The sequence below is a fragment of the Schistocerca piceifrons genome, chromosome 7 (genome assembly GCF_021461385.2).
Source record: "Schistocerca piceifrons isolate TAMUIC-IGC-003096 chromosome 7, iqSchPice1.1, whole genome shotgun sequence".
Lineage (NCBI taxonomy): Eukaryota > Metazoa > Arthropoda > Insecta > Orthoptera > Acrididae > Schistocerca > Schistocerca piceifrons.
In genome coordinates, this window is record NC_060144.1 from 329,707,617 (window position 1) to 329,732,827 (window position 25,211).

Sequence of the window (25,211 nt, forward strand, 5' to 3'; positions counted from 1 at the left end):
TACTGCTTGGGATATTTCATTGGTGGTGAATCAACTAAAACAAAATAAATACGCGTAACTCGTTCTTTGTTTGTACAAGAGCGTGCTGGAAAGTTATGCCTCCGATTTTTTGTGTGAAAACTCAAAGCCGCGCGAACCTTGACAAGACGCCTTAGATCGCACGGCTACCCCTCGCGGCCTCATAGATTCGAACATAACGCGAGTGTTAAGGGATGCTTCGTGAGCTCAAATGGGGGTCCCTGGAGGGAAGATGACTACTGAGCAAATTTATAGAGCTGGAGTCTGAAGGTGACTGCAAAATGGCTCTGAGCACTATGGGACTTAACATCTGAGGTCATCAGTCCCCTAGAACTTAGAACTAATTAAACCTAACGAACCGAAGGACATCACACACATCCATGCCCGAGGCAGGATTCGAACCTGCGACCGTAGCGGTCGCGCGGTTCCAGACTGGAGCGCCTAGAACCGCTCGGCCACTCCGGCCTGCAGGTGACTGCAGACCCGTTCGACTGTTGCTAACGTACATTTCTTGTAAGGACCACGAAGATGAGAAAAATTATTGCCTGTATAGAGGGATATAGACAGTGATTTTCCCCGCGCTCTATTTATGAGTGGAATAGGAAAGGAAATGACTTGTAGTTGTATAAGGTACCCACCGCCATGTACCTAACGGCGGCTTGCGGATTATGTACTCAGATTTAGGAGTAGAATGAGAAAGAGGAAGCCCTCTCATCTACGACAATGGTCTTGCCGCGGTGGCAACGCCGGTTCCCGTCAGATGATGATGATGATGATGATGATGATGATGTATGGTTTGTGGGGCGCTGAATTGCGCGGTTATCAGTGCCCGTACAAGTTCCCAACCTTTGCTCAGTCGAATTTCGCCACTTTCCTGGATGATGATGAAATGATGAGGACAGCACAAACACCCAGTCATCTCGAGGCAGGTGAAAATCCCCGACCCCGCCGGGAACCGAACCCGGAACCCCGTCCTCGGGAAGCGAGAACACAACCGCGAGACTACGAGCTGCGGACAGTTCCCGTCAGATCACCAAAGACTATCAGCCATAAATAGCACAAGGATGGGTGACGATCCGGGTCTGTCGAGCGCTATTGGGAAGAGGGGTGTATTACACGCGCAAACAAAGTTGACACTCGTCGCGGTGGCTGATGGGAGCGACCGTAAAAGCATTTCCTATTTACAGTCGCTCCCATCAGCCACCGCGCCGGGTGTCAACTTCGTTTGCGCGAGTAATGATTCAAATGGCACTGAGCACTATGGGACTTAACATCTGAGGTCATAAGTCCCCTAGAACTTAGAACAACTTAAACCTAACTAACCTAAGGACATCACACACACCCATGTCTGAGGCAGGATTCGAACCTGCGACCGTAGCGGTCGTGCGGTTCCAGACTGAAGCGCCTAGAACCGCTCGGCCACACCGGCCGGCGCGTGAATAATACTCAGCCCTTGTGAGACCAATCGAGGAGCTGCTTGTTTGAGAAGCAGTGGCTTCGGTGATGAAAGCTGACAACGGCCGGTAGAGCGGTGTGCTGACAGCATGCCCCTCCACATCCGCATTCTGTGTCGCGGGTGAGGATGACATGGCTGTCGGTCGGTACCATAGGGTCTTCCTAGGCCCATTCGGACCGTTAGTTTTTTTTCCATCATGTGTGGAAGTTCCCGCTTCACTAGCTTCCAGTTAAACCACTCTGTAAATGGCAAAAGAAAACTGTCCAGATAGCGCGTCTCACGAGAAGAGAAGAGCGACGAATTTAGAAACACGGCGCATCCGGAAGCGTACAGTCGTATTTTCTACATGTCATCCGTGAACGCGATCGGAAGTACTGCGGTGAATACAAGATAGGGCGGCTCGTGAAGTAAAAATGTGGTGGTTGTAGCTGACCCCATTTGTGCGCCACTCGGAGCTGTCACTTGTAGCTTAGGAGTAATTTCCTGAGATGGCTCTGGTAGCGCGGCTGACCTCGGCGGTACCTGGGGAGGCCATCCGTCTTCCCGGCGACAGCTGCTTTAATTAATGCCCGGCCCGGGGCTGCGACTGAGGCGACCGAGCCGTTTTTGTGGGCCGCTGCCGCTGCAATTAAACGCCACGCCGCCCAACAATTAGATTGTTGTGCGGCCGCCTCGATAAGAATCACCGAGTGGATAGTGTCTGGCCGTGAGCCGTATTACTGCCTATACCGGCTAATGGACGGCGGGTGCCGTTCCGATACGCGTGGCGGAAGACGGTGACACGTACCGCTACACCAGAGGAGCGCTTTCTTCCAAAAAACGTGTAAGTGCTCCAGGCTGAACAGTGGATCGGGGAAAATTCCGAGACACGACGGTGCCAGCAGAACACAAGACGCTCCGTAGCTGTGGACCCGGTTCCAAACGTCTATCGCCTGCATTCTCCTTTGCAATGTTCGTTCGGAAACTACACTCATGCTCATGCTGATACATGGTGAAACAACGCTCTGGTGCATTTGACCTGCGGTCGTCACACGGTGGCGCTGGCAGCAGTCCACATACGCAGAGGTGTGTTGGTGCATGTCAGAGTACGGTGCAGTACTCAAGTGTGCAGACGTTTTCAGATGTGCTAATGGTAACTGTGTGTTGAAAATGGCTCAAAGAAAGCATATTTATGACGTTATGAGGGGTAGAATACTAGAGTGACTGGAGGCTGGTCAAACACAGCACGTCGTAGCATGGGCCCTCTGTGTGCCACAAAGTGTGATCTCAAGATTATGCCAACGATTGCAGCCGACTGGAAACGTGTCCACGCGCTGCACTACGGGACGTCCACAGTGTACAACACCACAAGAAGACCGATATCTCACCATCAGTGCCCGCAGACGGCTACGGAGTACTGCAGGTAGCCTTGCTCGAGACCTTAGCTCAGCCACTGGAACAGATGTCTCCAGACACACAGTCTACAGACGACTGAACAGGCATGGTTTACTAGCCCGTAGACCTGCAATGTGCATTCCACTGACCCCTGGTCACAGGAGGGCCCGTAAGGCCTGGTGCCAATAACACAGTACTTGGTCATTGGAACAGTGGTCCGAGGTTATGTTCACGGATGAGTCCAGATATAGTCTGAACAGTGACTCTCGCCGGGTTTTCATCTGGCGGGAACCAGGAACCAGATAGCAACCCCTTAATGTCCTTGACAGGGACCTGTATGGAGGTGGTGGTTTGATGGTGTAGGGTGGGACTATAATTGGTGCACGTACACCCCTGCAAATATTTGACAGAGGAACTGTAACAGGTCAGGTGTATCGGGACGTCATTCTGCACAAGTATGTCCGCCTTTTCAGGGGTGCATTTGGTCCCACCTTCCTTCTGATGGATGATAACACACTGCCACACCGAGCTGCCATCGTACAGGAGTACCTTGAAACAGAAGATATCAGGCTAATGGAGTGGCCTGCCTGTTCTCCAGACCTAAACCCCATCGAGCACGTCTGGGTAGCTCTCGGTCGACGTATCACTGCACGTCTTCGAACCCCTACGACACTTCAGGAGCTCTGACAGGCACTGGTGCAAGAATGGGAGGCTATACCACAGCAGCTGCTCAACCACCTGATCCAGAGTAGGCCAACCCGTTGTGCGGCCTGTGTACGTGTGAATGGTGATCATATCCCAAAAAAATGGCTCTGAGCACTATGGGACTCAACTGCTGAGGTCATTAGTCCCCTAGAACTTAGAACTAGTTAAACCTAACTAACCTAAGGACATCACAAACATCCATGCCCGAGGCAGGATTCGAACCTGCGACCGTAGCGGTCTTGCGGTTCCAGACTGCAGCGCCTTTAACCGCACGGCCACTTCGGCCGGCGATCATATCCCATATTGATGTCGGGGTACATGCCCAGGGTTCAGTGGCGTTTTGTAGCACATGTGTTTCGGGACGGTTTTCTCACCTTATCACCAATGCCGTGGACTTACAGATCTGTGTCGTGTGTGTTCCCTACGTGCCTATGCTATTAGCGCCAGTTTTGTGAAGTGCCACGTTGTGTGGCATCACATTCTGCAATTATCCTTCATTTATGAGCATGAGCGTAGTTAGGATAGACCGGCATTCACTGACCCGTCGAGTTTCAAACCGATTGTCAGGCTAAGATTCGTATCCAGTCATTGTCAAATAGCATCTTTTTACGACCATTTATTATGCACCATATTACAAGGCTGTGAGCTCGACCTATATCAGTGTGCTGATTCCATACGACCGTCTATACAGACACATTACTTCACTGCCAAGACTAACGTCGCAGTAGAGGGTCACATAATGGCCGAGTGCCGGGTGGTTATAATTAAAGTGCAGCTAATCAACGAGGTCCAGTGCGGCCTTAACTTTCGTAAGGCAGCGAATCATGTTAAATATGCTAATGTGTTAATGGGGAACCGATTTTCCCTAGAAAAAAAATTAGTTCCAATTTTGGCCATCAGGTGCAAATCTGGCGCTATACAGCATCTAGTCGGCGTCTCTGATGCTCATATTGAACAAACTTGTTTGACCTTTTATACCCACGTCCTGTTTCAAATCCACTGCATTCTATACGTATTTCTTGCATTCACAGAGCTAGATTTGCACTTGGTGGCCGAAACTGTAGCCAATTTTTTCCCCCAAAGCAAATCGCTTCCGATTTAACGCATAGCTATCACGTTTCGCAGTCATGCCTGCCATGCGATAATTACAGCCAATACTGGGCCTCTGTGAGTGTTGCACTTTAATTATAACCACCCAGCACCAGTTCTACAACATCTGCAGCGCTTGAAATTGACCATTTTGCTGGTTTAAGTGGGTAAGTAGTACTAGGCCAAGAGCGCTCATGCTAACAATAAATTTTACGTCTGGAGGACAGTGTGGAGTGTGAGAAAACCGAAAGAAACGGGAACCGAAGCATTTGAGGTGTGGTGCTGCATAAGAATGCTGAAAATTAGCTGGACGGATAAAGTAAGGGATGGGGAGGTTCTCTACAGAATCGGTGAGGAAAGGCGTCTATGGGAAACAGTGACCAAAAGAAGGGAAAGGATAATAGGACATCTGTTAAGACATCAAGGAATAACCTCTGTGATACTAAAGGGAACGGTAGAGGGTAAAAATATAGCGGAAGACAGATACTGGGATACATCCAGAAAATAATGGAGGATATAGGGTGCAAGAGCTACTCTGCGAAGACAAGGTTGGCGCAGGAGAGGAATTCGTGGCAGCCGCATCAAACTAGACAGAAGTCTGATGAAAATCGGGGAAACGGAAACGAGGTCTTATGATGATGGTTTGGATTTTGATATGAAGTTATTAAGCTGGACAAGACGAAGCCGTTCAGTACGGATCCGGCTGCTTCGCAGTGGCCATGAATGACTGGTGCAGTTGAAGGCAAAATATTCTACGTTGTTAGACCGCGTTATATCTCTCTTCAATTTATTTTGACGCTTCGAACCGTTTGATGGGATCATCTATAGGGTCTCGGGGAGTTAGTGATAGGTGGTGAAACAGGCAGAGCAAGAGAGGTACGACAGTAATACAGGGTGATTCAAAATGAATGATACAAAAAAAGTATTCCTGTGACTACAGAAATGACTTTATTACACAAATACACATACAGACTGAGCATTAACTCTCACCGTTCCTATGGCCATCCACAAATGTATGGTGCGGGCGGGCTCCGTTTTTGACACAGCAGATGTCTATCTAATGCTGAATTTCCTGCCAGACCCGTTCCACCGTGGCGCGATGAGTGGAGCTAAAACACGCCGACTATCCGGTGTCTTAGCTGCTGGAAGTGCTGCGGAAATGGAGGTATGTATATCATGTCCTTCAGACATTCCTCAAAAAATCAATTGGTGCTAAGATCAGGCTATCAAGGGGGGGGGGGGGCAGCATACAATGAACGACACGACCAACCCGGAGCAATGGAAGATGTTCACTGCTATGTATGAAACTATGCCAATGTGGCGGGGCTCCGTGGCTGGGCTCCGTCCAGCAACGAAATGAAGTCAGGAACCTTTTCCGTCAGCCGAGTCAACAACCAGAAAGAAATCATATAGAGATAGGTTATGCCTGTAACAGTTGATTCTGCGAAAAAGAAAGGACCGAAGACTGTGCGGTTGATTATGACGCAGATAAAATTAGGTTTCGAAGAATCACGATCATGTTCCAGCAGGGCATGCGGGTTTTGGTTACTACATACTTTCAAATTATGCATGTTCACTTTGCCACTGAAGTAAAATGTCGCTTCGTCAGAGAAAAAAGTCTCTCTGTGAAATCATCCACCGCCATCCGCGCTTGAAAATCGGCGCATCATCGTCTCCGTTTTGGTTTATCGGCTGGTTTTAGAGCCGGCAAAATTTGAATCCTGTAACCCTTGAACTGCAGACGCTTGCACAATATACGCCGCAACTGACATTATGACACATTCACTTATGTGGTGGCACAATGCGTTCGTTTCCTGCAAGTTCTGTCGTAGATCGTACTATTGCTCTTGAAACCTTCACCACTTCAGTATCGACGGACAGCCATCCTATGGTTATCTTCTTGCATATGCATCCTGCCTCTCCGAATTACTTTGCCAACCAGCAGTGTTGTGACTCTGAGATGCTCTTTACCGAATTTGGTCCAGCAACATCTTTGAACAACGATTATTGAAGATGTTTTTGCTTATTCTATGACACAATACGCCTTTTCTATCGCAGGTGCCACCATTTCGCCTAATAACGCCAGCGAATAACAACAACATCGACTTTCCAGTGTTACATTATTACCAGCTAAACTGTGAGAGTTAACGTTTCAGTCTATAAGTGTATTTCTGAAACAGAGTCATTACTGTATTCCCTTTTTGTCTCACTAATTTTGAATTATCGTGTATTTTGACAGACACTTCTACCCTCTTCCTCTGCCTGTTTCGTACCTATCCAATAAGGATGGCCCACCAGGAGAACCAGGAAGAATTTCACCCAATAATCCCACTTCTTCAGAAAAAGAGCGAGAAAACTCCCCTTTATAAGTGGACGTGACGCAGGTCTTTGTAGAGCTAACCGGGAACACTAGAAGATCCTGAAGATGATCCTTATAAAGTTCGAAACGTCCCTTTAGAACGAAGAATTTAAAGAGGAGCATGAAAAGGTCTAAGAAACGAAACTGAGGTGACAAAAGTCAAGGGATAACTCCTAACATCGTGTCAGATCTCCTTTTTCCCGGCATAGTACAGCAAGTCGATTTGACATGGACTCAACAAGTCGTTGGAAGTCCCCTGCAGAAATACTGAGCCATGCTGCTTCTAAAGCGGTCCCTAATATCGAAAGTGTCGCCGGTACAGAATTTTGTGCACGAACTGACATCTCAATTATTTCCCATAAATGCTCGATAGGATTCATGACGGGCAATCTGGGCGCCGAAATCATTTGCGCCGCGCGGAGTGGCCGCGCGGTTTGAGGCTCCATCTTACAGATTGCGCGACCGCTGCCGCCGGAGGTTCCAGTCCTCGCTCGTGCATGGGTGTGTGTGTTGTTCTTGGCATAAGTTAGTTTAAGTAGCGTGTAAACATAGGGACCGATGACCTCAGCAGTTTGGTCGCTCAGGAATTCACACACATTTGAACATTTGAAATCATTTGCTCGAATTGTGCAGAATGTTCTTCAAACCAATAGCGAACAACTGTGCCTCGTTGACATGACGCAATGTCATTCACAAAAATTCCATCGCTGTTTGGGAACATGAAATCCATGAATGGTTGAAAATGGCCTCCAGGTAACCGAACATAACCATTTCCTGTCAGCTGGGCCAGAGGACCCAACCCATTCCATGTGAACACGGCCCACACCATTATGGAGCCACCACCAGCTTGCACAGTGTCTTGCTGACAACATTGGTCCATGGCTTCATGGGGTCTGCAACATACTCGAACCGTACCATCAGCTCTTACTAACTGAAATCGGGAGTCATATGACGAGGCCGCGTTTTTCCAGCCGTCTAGGGTCCAACCGATATGATCACGAGCCCAGGAGAGACTGCGCAAACGATGTCGTAGTGTTAGCAAAGGTACTGGCGTCAGTCGTCTGCTGCGTTTGCCCACTAACGCCAAATTTCGCCACACTGTCCTGATGAAACATCCCACATTGATTTCTACGGTCGTTTCATGCAGTGTAGCTTGTTTGTTAGCACTGACAGGTCAACGCAAACGGAGCTGCTCTCGGTCGTTAAGTGAAGGCCATCGCCTACTGTGTTGCCCGTGGTGAGAAGTAATGCCTGAAATTTCGTATTCTGGGCACATCCTTGACACTGCGCATCTCGGAAACATTGAATTCCCTAGCGATTTCCGAAATGGAATGTTTGATGCGTCTAGCTCCAACTACCATTCCGCGTTCAAAATCTGTTAATTCTAGTCGTGTGGCCACAATCACGTCGCAAACCTTTTCACTTGAATCACCTGAGTACAAATGACAGCTCCGCTAATGCACTGCCCTTTTATACCTTGTGTACGCGATGATACCGCCATCTGTATGTCGCTATCCCACGACTTCTGTCATCTCAGTGTTGAGGATTTTAGCTTAACTGAAAACGGCCAAGGGAACCTTAGTGTCCTTGTCAGTTTTGTCGAAACTGACTCGGTTGTTCATCTACAGGTGATTACCGTTACATCGATGTTTTGGACGTCGGGGGCGCGCCACGGCACAGTGGGACAGAGCGCGTTCCGCCCACGCTGCGCGTGTTTACGGCGGTGTGGCGCACGTGGCGCCAGATTCAAGGGCCCGCGCTGTTAACGATCGTTGCGCAGTGCTTACTGCCGCCCCGCCTCCGCCCCCGCTCGTTTTTAAGGCCACTTTATTCCCTCCATTAATTCGGCACTTTTCAAAACATTACTCCCGCTCGTTAGTATGGAAATACGCATCTACGGCTTGCACGGGAGAGAGACAGAGCTCGCCGCTGTCGCTCTCACATTTACCGCACCGAGCGAGACATGCGCGTCCGGCCGGTATCGAATAACACGGCAGCCGTAGCGATCGAGTTAATCACTGCTGGAGCGAGCGCTCCTGCCTGAAATGGTTATGTCCTTTAGTTACTGCTCAGCGCCCGGCCACTGCTGCGTCAGTTGACAGCGGACGCCGTCTCTAAAGGGCAGTTGTGGTCGAGGAATCAACCACGGGTTTCTTTGAGGAGAAATTGCCTGGATGAGCATAAGACACAATGAAACAATTACGATTTTCACTGTGGTTTCCATTTCGCGACCAATCGTTTCTTACTTTCCGAATAGCCCTCATTTATACATGACATGTTGAGTGGTGGCACTTGTAAATTCCCAAATGCCCAATCGAAGACGCGACCTCTGCTCCGCGAGTACGTAGGCAAGCCAGGCTGTCCTGAACACTGTCTGAAAGGCCGACCGTAGTAAAGATTTTTAACAGTAAATCAAGATGTTTAGAAAGTCTGTTACTAACAAAATTACTGAAATTTCTTCGGTGAACGTTGATGAAGGTACCGCTGCATCTATGAGGGGCGTTCAATAAATAAAGCAACACATTTTTTTTCTCTGCCAGTTTCGGTTGAAAAACGCAGTATTCGACGTGGGACATCGAGGAATGTTCCCGCTTCAGACACTTTAGTTTCATGACGTTCCGACAGATGGCGGCGTTATACGTAGCTTTCAAAGGGACGTCTGTTACAGAGTTGTGTTCCAGGTAGAGAGCTGCCATTGAGTTCCTCTTCTCGGAAAACCAGAAAAACGCAGACATTCATAGATGCCTGTAGAATGTCTGCGGAGACCTGGCAGTGACCAAAAGCACGGTATTGTAAGAAAATGAAACACCTACAGTCGTACTTAAGTTGTCATTTATTGCGTAGCTACCAGTTTCAGCGCTTCAGTGTACCATCTTCAGGCCTTAGTTGATGCTGACGGGATTATCACGATCCACATATACGATGCATCAGCGGCCAACATAACTGGTTTACGCAAACTACCTGTTACTGTGATGTCCCCCTCCAACCACCAACTATTGCCAGTTGATGGTTGGAGAGACGACATCACAGTTACAGATAGTCTACGTAAACCAGTTATGTTGGCGCCTGATGCATCGTATTTATGGATCGTGACAACCACTTCAGCAGCAACTAAGGCCTGAAGATGGTGCACTGAAGCGCCGAAACTGGTAGCTACACAATAAATGAGACCGTATGGACGGCTGTGGCGTTTCATTTTTTTACAGTAGTGAATGGCCGTAGTCCTCCACACCTCCAGTCAAAAGGATAGACACACACAAATAAAAGCAAGGTAAGTTATTGGGAGAGGCGTCCGTCATCATCACTATAAGGTTGCGCAAACCCTTCCCATCTCGCATGTGCCTGACGGTTGCACACAGCTGTGACTCCTGCGATCTTTGAACGTGCGGATACACTCAATCGAAGTGATCGATGGATCGCAATTAAACACTCCTTCTCCACGACAGTGCAAAGCCTCACACAATCCTGCGCACCCGAGTGCAGTCCACAAAACTTCACTGAACTGTTCTTCCTCAACTACCGTGCGCAGATCTCGCACATTTCGACTTCCATTTGTTTGGTTCAATGATGGATTCATTCTGCGGGAAGCAGTATGGGGATGAGGTGGAGGTTATTGATTCAGCAAGACGATGGCTTTGAAGTCGACCAGTACGGAAGTACCATGCGGACATACAGGCCCTCCCCGTAAGGTGGCGTAAGGCACTGAACGGAAACTGTGTTGCAAAATAGGGTTTTGTAGCCAAAAGAGTAGGTAATGATGTCATTTATTGGAATCTTGAAAAAAACCAATCTGCTTTCAGATATAAAATACGCTATTGGCCATTAAAATTGCCACACCAAGATGAAATGCAGATGATAAACGGGTATTCATTGAACAAATATATTATACTTGAACTGACATGTGATTACATTTTCACGCAATTTGGGTGCATAGATCCTGAGAAATCAGTACCAAGAACAACCACCTCTGGCCGTAATAACGGCCTTGATACGCCTGGGAATTGAGTCAAACAGAGCCTGGATGGCGTGTACAGGTACAGCTGCCCATGCAGCTTCAACACGATACCACAGTTCATCAAGAGTAGTGACTGGCGTATTGTGACGAGCCAGCTGCTCGGCCACCATTGACCAGGCGTTTTCAGTTGGTGAGAGATCTGGAGAATGTGCTGGCCTGGGCAGCAGTCGAACATTTTCTGTATCCAGAAAGGCCCGTACAGGACCTGCAACATGCGGTCGTGCATTATCCTGCTGAAATGTAGAGTTTCGCAGGGATCGAATTAAGGGTAGAGCTACGTGTCGTAACACATCTGAAATGTAACCTCCACTGTTCAAAGTGCCGTCAATGCGAACAAGAGGTGACCGACAAGTGTAACCAATGGCACCCCATACCATGACGCCGGGTGATACGCCAGTATGCCGATGACGAATACACGCTTCCAATGTACGTTCACCGCGATGTCGCCACACACGGATGCGACCATCATGATGCTGTAAATAGAACATGGATTCATCCGAAAAAAATGACGTTTTCCCATTCGTGCATCCAGGTTCGTCGTTGAGTACACCATCTCAGGCGCTCCTGTCTGTGATGCAGCGTCAAGTGTGACGGCAGCCATGGTCTCCGAGCTGATAGTCCATGCTGCTGCAAACGTCGTCGAACTGTTCGTGCAGATGGTTGTTGTCTTGCAAACGTCCCCATGTGTTGACTCAATGTTCGAGACGTGGCTGCACGATCCGTTACAGCCATGCGGATAAGATGCCTGTCATCTCGACTGCTAGTGATCTAGTGATACGAGGCCGTTGGGATCCAGCACGGCGTTCCGTATTACCCTCCTGAACCCACCGATTCCATATTCTGCTAACAGTCATTGGATTTCGACCAACGCGAGCAGCAATGTCGCGATACGATAAACCACAATCGCGATAGGCTACAATCCGACCTTTATCAAAGTCGGAAACGTGATGGTAAGCATTTCTCCTCCTTACACGAGGCATCACAACAACGTTTCACCAGGCAACGCTGGTCAACTGCTGTTTGTGTATGAGAAATCGTATGGAAGCTTTCCTCATGTCAGCACGTTGTAGGTGTCGCCACCTGCGCCAGCCTTGTGTGAGTGCTGTGAAAAGCTAATAATTTGCATATCACAGCATCTTCTTCCTGTCGGTTAAATGTCGCGTCTGTAGCACGTCATCTTCGTGGTGTAGCAATTTTAACGGCCAGTAGTGTATATTGCATTACTTACTAAACGGCCCTCGTAGAAACCAAATACCTCTGCTTCTCACAGCCATCTATCGTAAATCAAGTATCTTAAACCAAACAATAAACTACAATGTGCTATGTTCTCGGTACCTACAATTTATGGAATATATATGATCTATGTAAGTCTTTAATCATTTTTTTATGGGGCGGGTCTTGTAGGAAATGGTTGTCATTCGTTTATTTGCGCTTTTGTTCTTTAAAAAAAGCGCAGCAGGGAGAGCCAGAAGTAGAGCGCCACAGTGGAGTATAGCCGTTCTGCTGACAGCTATTTCTCCGCTGCAAGAATGCGCCAGCCGCATTTCCGAGGCGCGCACTGCGAGAAACGCTCGCACACACACACGTAACTATGTATATAACGGCGGACAGCTTTCTACCGTGGCTCTTCCGAGACCAGCGCACCATTCGCGAAGAAAACTTGCCGCTTCCCTGGATATAATTTCAAGAGGAGGGCTCAGCTGTACAGGAGCGGGAAAGCTGGTAGCGCTATAAAGCACTTTGGAAAAATTTTGGCTTTGCACTCTCCAAGTTTTACACTTCGGTTCAACTGTGGCGTCGATGTCAATGAAAAATTGTTTTCGTTATGTTGGTAAGTCTTGTGCATTAAGGTTTCAATCTGATAGTTAAGATAGTTTTACTTAAACTTCTTACATGATGTTGTCTGAATTTATTCCAAATGGATAAACTGAAATGCTGTGCGTCATAAAGTGATTTTTCTTCGCTAAATTTCAACAAAAGATCACACAAAATGATGAACATTCATAATGAGCTTCCTTAATCATTTACAACTTCATAGTATCAGATTAAAAACGTAGTGGAAAACTTACCGACCGCGCTACATCATTTATATATGGAGAGGTAATATTAATAGGCGATATGAACTGGACCAAATACGTAAAATTAGTATTAGGGAAGGGGAATGGAAGATTTAGGTCCCAGCTGGGTAAGGCTGTTATGTGCTTTTTCAGAAGGAAAAGTGACGAATAATATAAATAAAGAATGAACTACGAGAAAGCTTTCGTTCATATTAGTGGCACGTTTATCGAATTCTGAGCTCAAACAAATGCGCAAAAGAAAATCTCAACAACATTTCTGCCGTTTTGAAAAGAATCCAACTGATTTGCTTGTTTCGACGAGACAGGGATACTGTTTCATGCCAGGAAAAACGGCAATCAGAGTGGAGGGTGGAAACTCACAAAAGGGCGAAGACGATTTTATCTTCCGGAATGGACGGCCGGTGTATTTTGGGATGCAAAAGAGATTCTTCTCATTGATTACATGAAAGGTGAAAACAATAACTGGTGTATGTGTTCTGGGTCATGTGACCGGCAAAAATACTTGAGACGACTCCGAGATTACAAAAGATAAAAGCAAACTTTTCACAGGAGAAATAAAGGAAAGTTGCTTTGACATTGGGATAAACGGAAACATTTGAGGAACAAAGAAATTCTTGTCTCGAAAACCTATTGGCTCCAATGAATAGCCATTCCAGAATCGTATTTTCGCGATGAAATCTAGTCACCGGGAAAACAGACTGCATTGACCTCAAAGCTGACCCGATAACGAAAGAGATAACCTTTGACAGCCACACAAAGAAGTATTTCGTCTCGTTCTCGTATCACGACATCGCAAGACTGGATTACGCAGTTTGTTGTACACACATGAACAATGCTAACACTTAACAGAACTGCCTTATCTTTTCGGTCTGTTAGTAAGTGCTGGATTTTTACGCACATGGGTGCGGCTGCAGGTAACACATTTCTGCTAGATTGCAATTTCGAAGTATTCACCTCCGCTATCTCACACAGCAATTTGAGCTTTTTAGTTCCCAGAAATGGGTTTTGTAGCTTGAAATAAAAAAAAATTTGAGAAAGAAACGAGCGTGAATAAAGGAAACATATTAAACAAGAACAGTACATACTGCTTGGTGTTCGCAACGGCTATCTTGCTGTGATGTCCACATGCCTTTCAACTTGAAGCAGGACCGCTGTTGTCACAAGCAACACATTTTGATTACGTATTAGGCTGCTTGTAATATTGAGTTTGGTGTCACAAATACAGATGACATAAAAATACAACTGTGTTATTCTTTTTCGTTTACTTGTGATGGCTATAAAATCATAGGAAACATCTCAACGGACGCAAATAACGCAGCGGTGCGCCAGCTTTAGAGCGTCATGCATTAACTAGACGATACTGTACACTGCAGCATGCTGTAAAAAAAAAAAAAAAAAAAAAAAAAAAAAAAAAAAAAAAAAAAAAAACAGCAACTGTAATTGATGTAGTAGAAGAACGTATGATAGCAACAAGTAAATGCATATAATACTGCAGGCTGTGAAGTTACTTTTATATACACTACCAAAAACATACTGCGTGTCTGACTATTATAGATACAAACGAAAAAGGGCAATGAAAAAAGCACCAATGAACACTGATCCGGAAACAAATGGATTCCCCGCTAGGACGTACAGCATGCACAAGTGAAGGCACGCCAATGTTTCAGCACTGATGTTTGAAATATATTCCTTATGGTGAAAGCGTGTTATGTGATACTTATATGACGATGCACCGGCACACTTTCATGTAGCTGTTCGAGAATACATAGCACGAATCTTAGACAAGTCGTTCGCCAATACCATGGCCTCCTAGATCCCCCGATTTGAACCCTTTGGATTCTTTTTTTTAGTGTGAGGGTACTTAAAGAGTTTGATGTATTCCAATCCTATTGATAGCGTCGATGATCTCCGGGAACACATTGCGAATGACTGTCAATGCATTCGGAACATCCCTGGGATTTTTGAATGTATACAAGCATCGATGGGTTCAAATGGCTCTGAGCACTATGGGACTTAACATCTGAGGTCATCAGTTCCTTAGAACTTAGAACTACTTAAATCTAACTAACCTAAGGACATCACACACATCCGTGCCCAAGGCAGGATTCGAACCTGCGACCGTAGCGATCGCGCGGTTCCAGACTGAAGCGCCTTGATCCGCTTGGCCACTCCGGCCAGCAAGCATCGATGAGGAGACTTGCTGAAGAATGGCTTTACACGAACTTTGGCCATGTGGAACTGCATATCTGCAGTTTAGATCCTCGGGAACTCTGTTTCAAAATGTTAATATACTCAGTCGTAAAACGAGTCGGGAAAAGAACTGGTTTCAGGACCTATATTTATTAAGATTATTTTTTTATTTCATTCTTTTCTTCATGGTTCTTGCATTTGTAACTTTAATGGTGAAACACTTTATCTATAGTTAATACTGTCTTGATAACATATTTTGTAATAATAGACTTGTGGAATATACTGTCTTAAACTCTAGTTTGCCAGACAGTAATAAAAAGGAGTTGCTACTAAATAAACTCTTATAGCAGTTTTTAGGGGTATATATCTTTTGTGAAAACTGTGGGGTACAACTCGTTCGCAACCATTCCCTACGCTTAAGTTCTGTAACTCACGTGTAACTGTTTCGCACAGATGGTGACTGTATGGGTGCGCCCTGAACGCTGTGGGATGACTGTGTTGCTGATGACGAAAAGTGTGTGTGTGTTTGTGTGTGTGTGTGTGTGTGTGTGTGTGTGTGTGTATCTTTGTGTGTGAGAGAGAGAGAGAGAGAAAGAAGGGGAAAGGGGAGAGAGAGGTGGAGAGAGAAGGGGAGAGAGAAAGAGAGGGATGAGAAAGGGAGAGAGGGAGGGAGAGAAATAGGGAGGGGGGAGAGGGAGAAAGAAAGAGAGAGGGAGGGAGAGAGAGAGAAGGAGGGAGAGAGACAGAGACAGACAGAAAGAGAAAGGGAGAGATAGAAAGAGAGAGGGAAAGAGAGGGAGAGAAGAGAGAGGGGGACACAGAGGTAGAGAGAGGGAGAGAGAAGGGAAGGGTTTCTATAGGTCAGACATATCAGCTTCTACTACTGATTAGGAAAATTTATCCCCTCTCCAGAATTCGAATATGCTGCACGTATTTCATATAGGGAAGGTGGAAACACATAACGCAGTCAGGAACTTAGTCGAACAGGTGCTATGGCGTGGAGAGACTTAGTGTTGCATGGGCGTACTGAGCTTCACATCTCTGAACATAGTAACTCACCGTGACACCGTACTCCTTCCCCATGCGCGTCTTTCTGGGGATGCATTCGGCTCTGACTTCATTTTTATGGATGACAATGCACGACCGCACAGAAAGATGCAGTCTCTTGGAACTACAGGCTATTGGGCGAATGGACTGGCCCGCGCGTTTCCCCGACATATATCCCAACGGGTAAATTTGGGGTGAGTTTGGGACGTGCATTGTAGTGCCGTACGTGCAGAAGCACCAACGACCGACCACCCAGCAGCTGTCAACATTGCCGGTGCAGGAACGGAATGCCCTACCATATTAATTGTCTAGCAACTTTGTAGTCAGCAAGTTAGCACGTTACGCAGCATGCGCTGCCGTTCGTAGTGATCACGTGTCCTATTAAGAACCATGTCCGCCCTTTCGTATTACCTAGGGCACTGTCATCAACCACGATGTCCTCAGTGTAAGCATTGTGTTTGAATAAAAGTATCGTTTTTACTCGTGCATTGTGCGTTTTTTCCAGTTACTTTTTGTACTACACTGCAGCAGTGAGTTTTATGCGTGGTACAAGTTTCATCGGTGGCAACGGCCTTGCCGCAGTGGATACACCGGTTCCCGTGAGATCACCGAAGTTAAGCGCTGTCGGGCGTGGTCGGCACTTGGATGGGTGACCATCCAGGCCGCCATGCGCTGTTGCCACTTTTCGGGGTGCACTCAGCCTCGTGATGCCAATTGAAGAGCAACTCGACCGAATACTAGCGGCTTCGGTCAAGAATACCATCGAAACGGCCGGGAGAGCGGTGTGCTGACCCCACTCCCCTCCAACCGCATCCTCCACTGAGGATGACACGGCGGTCGGATGGTCCCGGTAGGCCACTCGTGGCCTGAAGACGGAATGCAAGTTTCCTCGAGCTATGTTACATGACAGTGACGTATCATAGGAAAGCTGCTTTCGTCATTAAGTTATTCCTACCAATGTATATTCCTACCAATGCGAACAGTATTGGTCTTGTAACAGAGTCTTGGGGTGCGCCTTAAGTTACGTTTCATCTGAAGACTCCTTTCATTTTCCAGGACATCTACGATGCAGTCACTGCTGCTTTAATATTCCTTACGCTCGTTTTATAACATAATCGATGTCCAGTCGAGAAAGTCACGAGTTTTGATGGGTGGCCAGTCCGTGGCGGTCGAGCTGAGCGCGGAAAGCAGCACGTGCTAGTGGGGAAGTGCGTGCGGAGAAAGTTGTAGAGGCGACGCGCTGTTTGCGTCCGGCGCTGCATTATTTGTGGCGCTCGGCGGCGGCGGCGGCGGCGGCTGTGGGGGCGGCGTCGGCGGCGTGTGCGCGCAAGCGCGAACCCACATTGATTGGGCGGTGTCAGCCACCTGCCGGCAGCGGCGGCGGCAGCGGAGCCCGAGGATGCTCGCGCGACAACTGCCACTTGGGCGCCCCCGCGCCCCCAGTGCTTTGTTCTCGCCTCGCCTCCTCCCCCTGCACGAACCGCACCTGTGCGTACGTGCAGGCGGCAGCGCCACAAATGACACTTCCCAAAAACGAGACGCTAGGTTTTTCTTTCCTTAGCCTTGTCAATAATCATTTAAATTGACAAAACGCAGGCTAAAGGTGAAGTACTACCTTCTTCTGTCCTGCATCTCAATTCAATAAAGCACAAAGAAGAGCAGAAAGAAACTCAGCCTTTAAAGATCAGTCTACATACGACGCACAAGGATTACTAATTTTACATCGTGTTTACATATGAGCGTGTAATAATTTATAGCACATTGAGGATGCGCCATTGAAAAATTAAAGGTAGGCAACCTGGGATCGGAGAAGCCAACTTTAGCAGATAATAACATACAATTACATTGCCGTGTACTCTTTTATCAACACTACTGTCCATTAAAATTGCTACACCACGAAAAAATGCAGGTGATAAACGGGTATTCATTGGACAAATATATTATACTAGAACTGACATGTGTTTACATTTTCACGCAATTTAGGTGCATAGATTCTGAGAAATCAGTACCCAGAACAACCACCTCTGGCCGTAATAACGGCCTTGATACGCCTGGGAATTGAGTCAAACAGAGCCTGGATGGCGTGTACAGGTACAGCTGCCCATGCAGCTTCAACACGATACCACAGTTAATCAGGAGTAGTGACTGGCTTATTGTGACGAGCCAGTTGCTCGGCCACCATTGAGATCTGGAGAATGTGCTGACCAGGCCAACAGTCGAACATTTTCTGTAACCAGAAACGTCCGTACAGGACCTGCAACAGGCGGTCGTGCATTATCCTGCTGAAATGTAGGGTTTCGCAGGGATCGAATGAAAGGTAGAGCCACGGGTCGTGACACATCTCAAATGTAACGTCCACTGTTCAAAGTGCCGTCAATGCGAACAAGAGGTGACCGAGATGTGTAACCAATGGCACCCCATACCATCACACCGGGCGATACGCCAGTATGGCGATGACGAATACACGCTTCCAATGTGCGTTCACCACGATGTCACCAAACACGGATGCGACCATCATGATGCTGTTAACAGAACCTGGATTCATCCGAAAAAAATGACGTTCTGCCATTCGTACACCCAGGTTCGTCGTTCAGTACATCATCGCAGGCGCTCCTGTGTGTGATGCAGCTTCAAGGGTAACCGCAGCCATGGTCTCCGAGCTGATAGCCCATGCTGCTGCAAACGTCGTCGAACTGTTCGTGCAGATGGTTGTTGTCTTGCAAACGTCCCCATCTGTTGACTAAGGGATCGAAACATGGCTGCACGATCCGTTACAGCCTTGCGCATAAGATGCCTGTCATCTCGACTGCTAGTGATACGAGGCCGTTGGGATCCAGCACGGTGTTCCGTATTACCGTCCTGAACCCACCGATTCCATATTCTGCTAACAGTCATTGGATCTCGACCAACGCGAGCAGCAATGTCGCGATACGATAAACCGCAATCGCCATACTCTACAATCCGACCTTTATCAAAGTCGGAAACGCATTTCTCCTCCTCACACGAGGCATCACAACAACGTTTCACCAGACAACGCCGGTCAACTGCTGTTTGTGTTTGAGAAATCGGTTGGAAACTTTCCTCATGTCAGCACGCTGTAGGTGTCGCCACCGGCGCCTGCATTGTGTGAATGCTCTGAAAAGCTAATCATTTGCATATTACAGCATCTTCTTCCTGTCGGTTAAATTTCGCGTCGGTACCACGTCATCTTCGTGGTGTAGCAATTTTAATGGCCAGTAGTGTACATTAGGTACAGTTAACAACAAATACCGTCACTGGCGCAATGAACGTAATGTATCTTAACGATATGTGCTGATACTGACTGTAATCAACCTCAATGCAAGCATGACATCGGCGAACAAGATTCTCACACATCATGATAAATATCCCTGATATGTTTTGAATCACATCACGGGCAGCTACAATTCTGGCATCTAATTCCATCTCCGGATCCACTGAGGCTTCATACAAAAGTGACTTTAGATATCTCCATAGGAACTAATCAAGGAGATTCAGGTCAGGCGACCTCGCAGGCCATGGAATAAGACCTCTTCTTTCAATCCAGAACCATGAAATGCAGCACTGAGATATCTGCGAACATCCTCACTGCAGTGAGGCAGTGCACCGTCATATTGTATCCACATCCTCTCAAAGACATGCACAATGTAAGTACGATTCAACAGATCCACCTTATGGACAAGTAAAGTTAACAAAATCTGAATCACGATTTCCTACTAATCAGGCTCATCCTCCTTGTTTCTTTGGAGGAAATAAAGATTGTACATGTAAATAAACAATACAATACGTGTAAATTTGTAGGCGTCTTAGTTGTAAATAAAATGGAAAACAGTAATGCTGGAAAAAGTGGTAGAGAAGTTTACTTCCATATCTCCTTATGCTGGCTGCTCCGACGCCAGGTTCCCTACATCAAATTGTTCAGCGAAGCATTCTCTATTTTCTGTTACATTTTTGCACGCTCTTATGGAAACACCCTGTACATATACAGGGGGTGGTCAAAAATATGAGCCGCGCGGGATTAGCCGAGCTGCCTCAGGCGCTGCAGTCATGAACTGTGCGGCTGGTCCCGGCGGAGGTTCGAGTCCTTCCTCGGGCGTGGGTGTGTGTGTTTGTCCCTAGGATAATTTAGGTTAAGCAGTGTGTAAGCTTAGGGACTGATGACCTTAACAGTTAAGTCCCATAAGATTTCACACACATTCGAACATTTGAACAAAAATATGACCGACCGAGGTGGCGCAGTGGTTATCACACTAGACTCGCATCCGAGAGGACGACGGTTCAAACCCGTGTCCGGCCATCCTGATTTAGCGTTTCCGTGATTTCCCTAAATCACTTCAGGCAAATGGGATTGACATTCTGTCGCGTAACCGATAATCAGCAAGCCTCAATCTTGTTTTATTGCTATCAAGACTATTAAAATTTAAAAAATATCTAATATCGTTGTTCGCAGTATCTGACGAAGAAAGCTTGATAATTAGTATAAATGTTAAGATAAAAATGGAATCGTAGACACTGTGGGATACTAGTAAATATATCTACAGCCGTCTCGTTCCGAACTTACTGCAGAGAATCTCGTCGTGCTTTGGAATTGTCTATGTCGATGTCTACAAACAAGTCGCGTGGGAGCGTAACTGTGTTCTTAGGCGGCGCGCGCTGCCGATCCCTCGCGAAGAAAGGTACAGTTGCCGGCAGCTCGGTGGCGAGGGAAGAAGCAGCGGCAGGTTGGGGGCGGAGGGAGGGAGTACCTCGTTTACAACAGACGGCGCGGTGCGGCCGCCGCCGAGCGAGGCAGAACGTGGAGAAGCAGGGGGGAGGGGGGGAGGCAACGACGGCGAGGGAACCAGAGCCTGCGGAGGGGCGAAGAAGTAAAAAAGATGGAGGAAATTAGTTTCTGCAAGGAGAACTCCGGCCAAGCGTGCCGCGGAAAGGGGTTCCTCGGCTGCAGCTTCCCGAGCCGATCGATGTCTGCAGGGCTCCTCCTCCGCCGCCGCCGCCTCCGCCGCCGACGCCGCCTCCTGTCGATACAGCCGAGTCCTCCCCCGTCGCTACGACACTACACTGTCACCGCAGCCATCCACATACCGCAACTCCAACCGGCACTTTCCGTCGATCGCAAATTTCGTTGAAAGTTCATTTTGGGACACATCGCTCCGCAGGGGAGTCATTAAGGACGGAGCACCCGCGCGGCGTTGGCCAGGGGCGAGCAGGAAGGGCTCCGCCATAACCTAGCCCAAGGAACTACGCCTACAGGGTGTCCGGAAAGTCTCGCGTCGCTTGCAAAGTCGCAGCGTCGCTTCAACGTGCTCTTCGTTGAGTTCTATTTCTGTTTGCACGTGGAACTGGAAACTGTTGAGGAAGCGGGGCACGTAATCTGAAGCAACCGTTTCGCCTACGACCTTGACTGATATGAGAGGAAGAACCATACTGTTAATCTACACACTGTACACAGTGTATTTAATACGCCTCCAGAAAACCCAATCCATCAAATTCAAGTCCAGCTTGCGTGCGACCCTTCCGTGCACTGCACTTAGAACAATTCACTTGCAATTAATTGGTATTCATAATTCAAATACTGGGTGATCAAAAAGTCAGTAGAAATTTGAAAACTTAGTTAACCACGGAATAATGTAGTTCGAGGGGTAAAAATTGACACACATGCTTGGAATGACATGGGGTTTTATTAGAACAAAAAAAAAAAAAAAAAAAACAAAGTTCACAAAATGTCCGACAAATGGCGCTCGACAGCAAAACGTCAGTGACTGCGCACGACAATCGTATATAAACGAAGCTGTAACGAGAGAGAGAATCAGATGCACCAGCAGTCGCAGCATGTTGACGTTACCTGAAAAGGCGCTTATGAGAATGGCTTATGAGAATGGGGAATGTGCTAGTTCAGCGTTACGATCCTATCGCCATAGGAAAGGGATTCGAACGGGTAAAGGTCCGTTGACAAATGCAGCTGTAGCGAGAATGATTTCGAAGTTCGAAGCCACGGGTTGTATAGACGATAGACCCCGTAGTGACCGACCGAGCACAAGGCGTAATGCTGCTGAGACAGTTCAGGAAGAAATGGAGACAGTAGCGGGTTCGTCTATGCACGGGGAAGTCAGCGCTCGGGCAGTCGCACGTCGCACCGGCATTCCATACACTACTGCTTGGTTGGCGCTGAGGCGTACGCTCCGATGCTACCCGTACAAAATCCATCGGCATCATAAACTGTTCCTGGCGATTTAGTGAAGCGGAGGGCATTTGCGGTGTGGGCGTTTCAGAAGATGGCGGAAGGTGACGATTGGTTGAGTAACGCGTTGTGGACCGACGAAGCTCATTTCACGCTCCGAGGGTCTGTCAACGCCCACAGCTGCAGAATTTGGGCTACAGAAAATCCTAGAACTGTCGTGGAAACTCCATTTCACGACGAGAAAGTCACAGTATTGGTTAGATTTACCACATCTACCGTTATCGGGCCTTTTTTCTTCGAGGAAATGCGTGATTCTGGTTTTGTAACTGCTACGGTGACGGGTGAGAAGTACGCCGATATGTTACAAAAGCGCATCATCCCCAGCCTGGCTGATAAACACCTGCCGGAAAGTACGATGTTTTTGCAGGATGGCGCTCCACACCATATTGCTAGACGCGTGAAAGATCTCTTGCGCGCGTCGTTTGGTGATGATCGTGTGCTCAGCCGCCACTTTCGTCATGCTTGGCCTCCCAGGTCCCCAAACGTCAGTCCATGCGATTATTGGCTTTGCGGTGACCTGAAGTCGCGAGTGTATCCTGATCGACCGACATCTCTAGGGATGCTGAAAGACAACATCCGACGCCATTGCCTCACCATAACTCCGGACATGCTTTACAGTGCTGTTCACAACATTATACCTCGACTACAGCTATTGTTGAGGAATGATGGTGGACATATTGAGCATTTCCTGTAAAGAACATCATCTTTGCTTTGTCTCACTTTGTTATGCTAATTATTGCTATTCTGATCAGATGAAGCGGCATCTGTCGGACATTTTTTGAACTTTTGTATTTTTTTGGTTCTAATAAAACCCCATGTCATTCGAGGCATGTGTGTCAATTTGTACCTCTCTATCTACATTATTCCGTGATTTATTCAGTTTTCAAATTTATACTGACTTCTTGATCACCCGGTATGTACAGCCTATGATGCAGCACTCTTTGAACATCCTGTAAGACAATTTAAGATGAGAAGAAAGTCTGCACCCTAACACCCTTCTTATATGATCACAATGTTATACATAATGATTCGGTGATGATGTTACAAATTTTCACAGGTTATAGAGAAGAGTAAATATATCAACTTGAGATAAGAAACAACGTGATCCGAAAACAACAGAATCAGAAGTCTTAAGCGAAAACTGTTCTGATATCTCTGACAGTAGAGTACGTAAACCGGTACTGTTATTGTTAAGACTGAAGTGTAGGCAACTTTCAAAGGTGGTAGTATGCTTTTAAAGGGGTAATATTGACAAAAAAAACAAGAAAGAAATGTCTAGTTCAAATGGTTCAAATGGATCTGAGCACTATGGGGCTTAACATTTGAGGTCATCAGTCCCCTAGAAACTACTTAAACCTAACTAACCTAAGGACATCACACACATCCATGCCCGAGGCAGGATTCTAACCTGCGACCGTAGCGGTCGCGCGGTTCCAAACTGTAGCGCCTAGAACCGCTCGGCCACCCCGATCGGCTTTAAATTTCTACATTTTAAATTATTTGACTTAGTCATTTACTAATCTGAAGACAATTATGATGCTATCTGGCGTTGGTAGCTACGAAATAAAATAAAAAATGTCACAATTCATATTGACTAGAAGATGATACAGTGTTCGGTATTTCACCACTCGGCAGTGTCGGTTACTGCGTTAGCTCACGACTTTAAAGGTCAGGCAGCTACCTATGTAAATATGAGCCTGATTCCGTCCAAACCCTTGCACTTATTCCAAAGCCCCAATACTGATAATATTTTCCCTCAAATTACAATATATATTCAGTTTTCACATATCATGGAAGTCTTTCATTAATCACAATATTCATAAATGCTAAATTTGGTTCCTGTTGATAAAAAGAAATCTTTCTATTTTACTCTTAGCGGAAAGTTCGAAACGTGTGACGCGTTTATGCACGGTCCAGACACATTAAAGTGACCGCCGACTATGTTCGACTCAACGTGCAATAACCACTAACAGACGACATGTGGCAGCACTAGCAGTGGTGGATATATAAAGTGTGTCAGGGGGGGGGGGGGGGGGGCACGGAAAACAGTGCAGTCGTTGTCGTAATGTGGATGTGGAGCGATTTATCCGACGCCAGAGGGGTATATTCATTGGCTTTCCGGCCAAGCGTGGAAGCGTTTCCGAAATGGCTAAGTTTGTAAACAGTTCGCGTCCCACCACGGTTCAAGTATGACAAAATAACACTACCCTAAACCGGCGCCGAGGCTTTAGGGCGAATAGACGTGCAACTATTGGGCAACTGACCACCCAGATGAACCAACGGATTACCAGCAGTTTTCCCTCGACGACCGTTCAGCGAATGTTGCTGCGTATAGGCCTTCACAGTAGGCGCCTGCTACCTGCACCTAAACTGACTGCTGTTCGTTGACGACAAAGGCTGCACGTAAAATAATTCTTCGAATTAATAATAACGATATGTTGATCCTAGAAAACAAATTTATTGGCCTAATTCCACAATAACTGTTGAAATAAGAAACAATAATTGGCGTGAAATGTAATGGGGATAGTAAGGACTCTGAGAGAAAAGTCTTATCATCACAGCTGAGATTTGTAAGTCGATGTGAAATAAGAAATTGTAGTGCTGGAATGGTACATAGTCAATGC

General features: G+C 47.0%; 1 protein-coding gene and 1 pseudogene across 1 annotated transcript in view; one reads left to right on the plus strand and one right to left on the minus strand.

Annotated features, from left to right (window-relative positions):
* The window catches only part of LOC124805675 (paired box protein Pax-6-like), a 337,185-nt gene that overhangs the window by 83,370 nt on the left and 228,604 nt on the right, over window positions 1–25,211 (minus strand). The window lies entirely within an intron of this gene.
* LOC124709162 lies at window positions 16,895–17,012 on the plus strand (annotated as a pseudogene).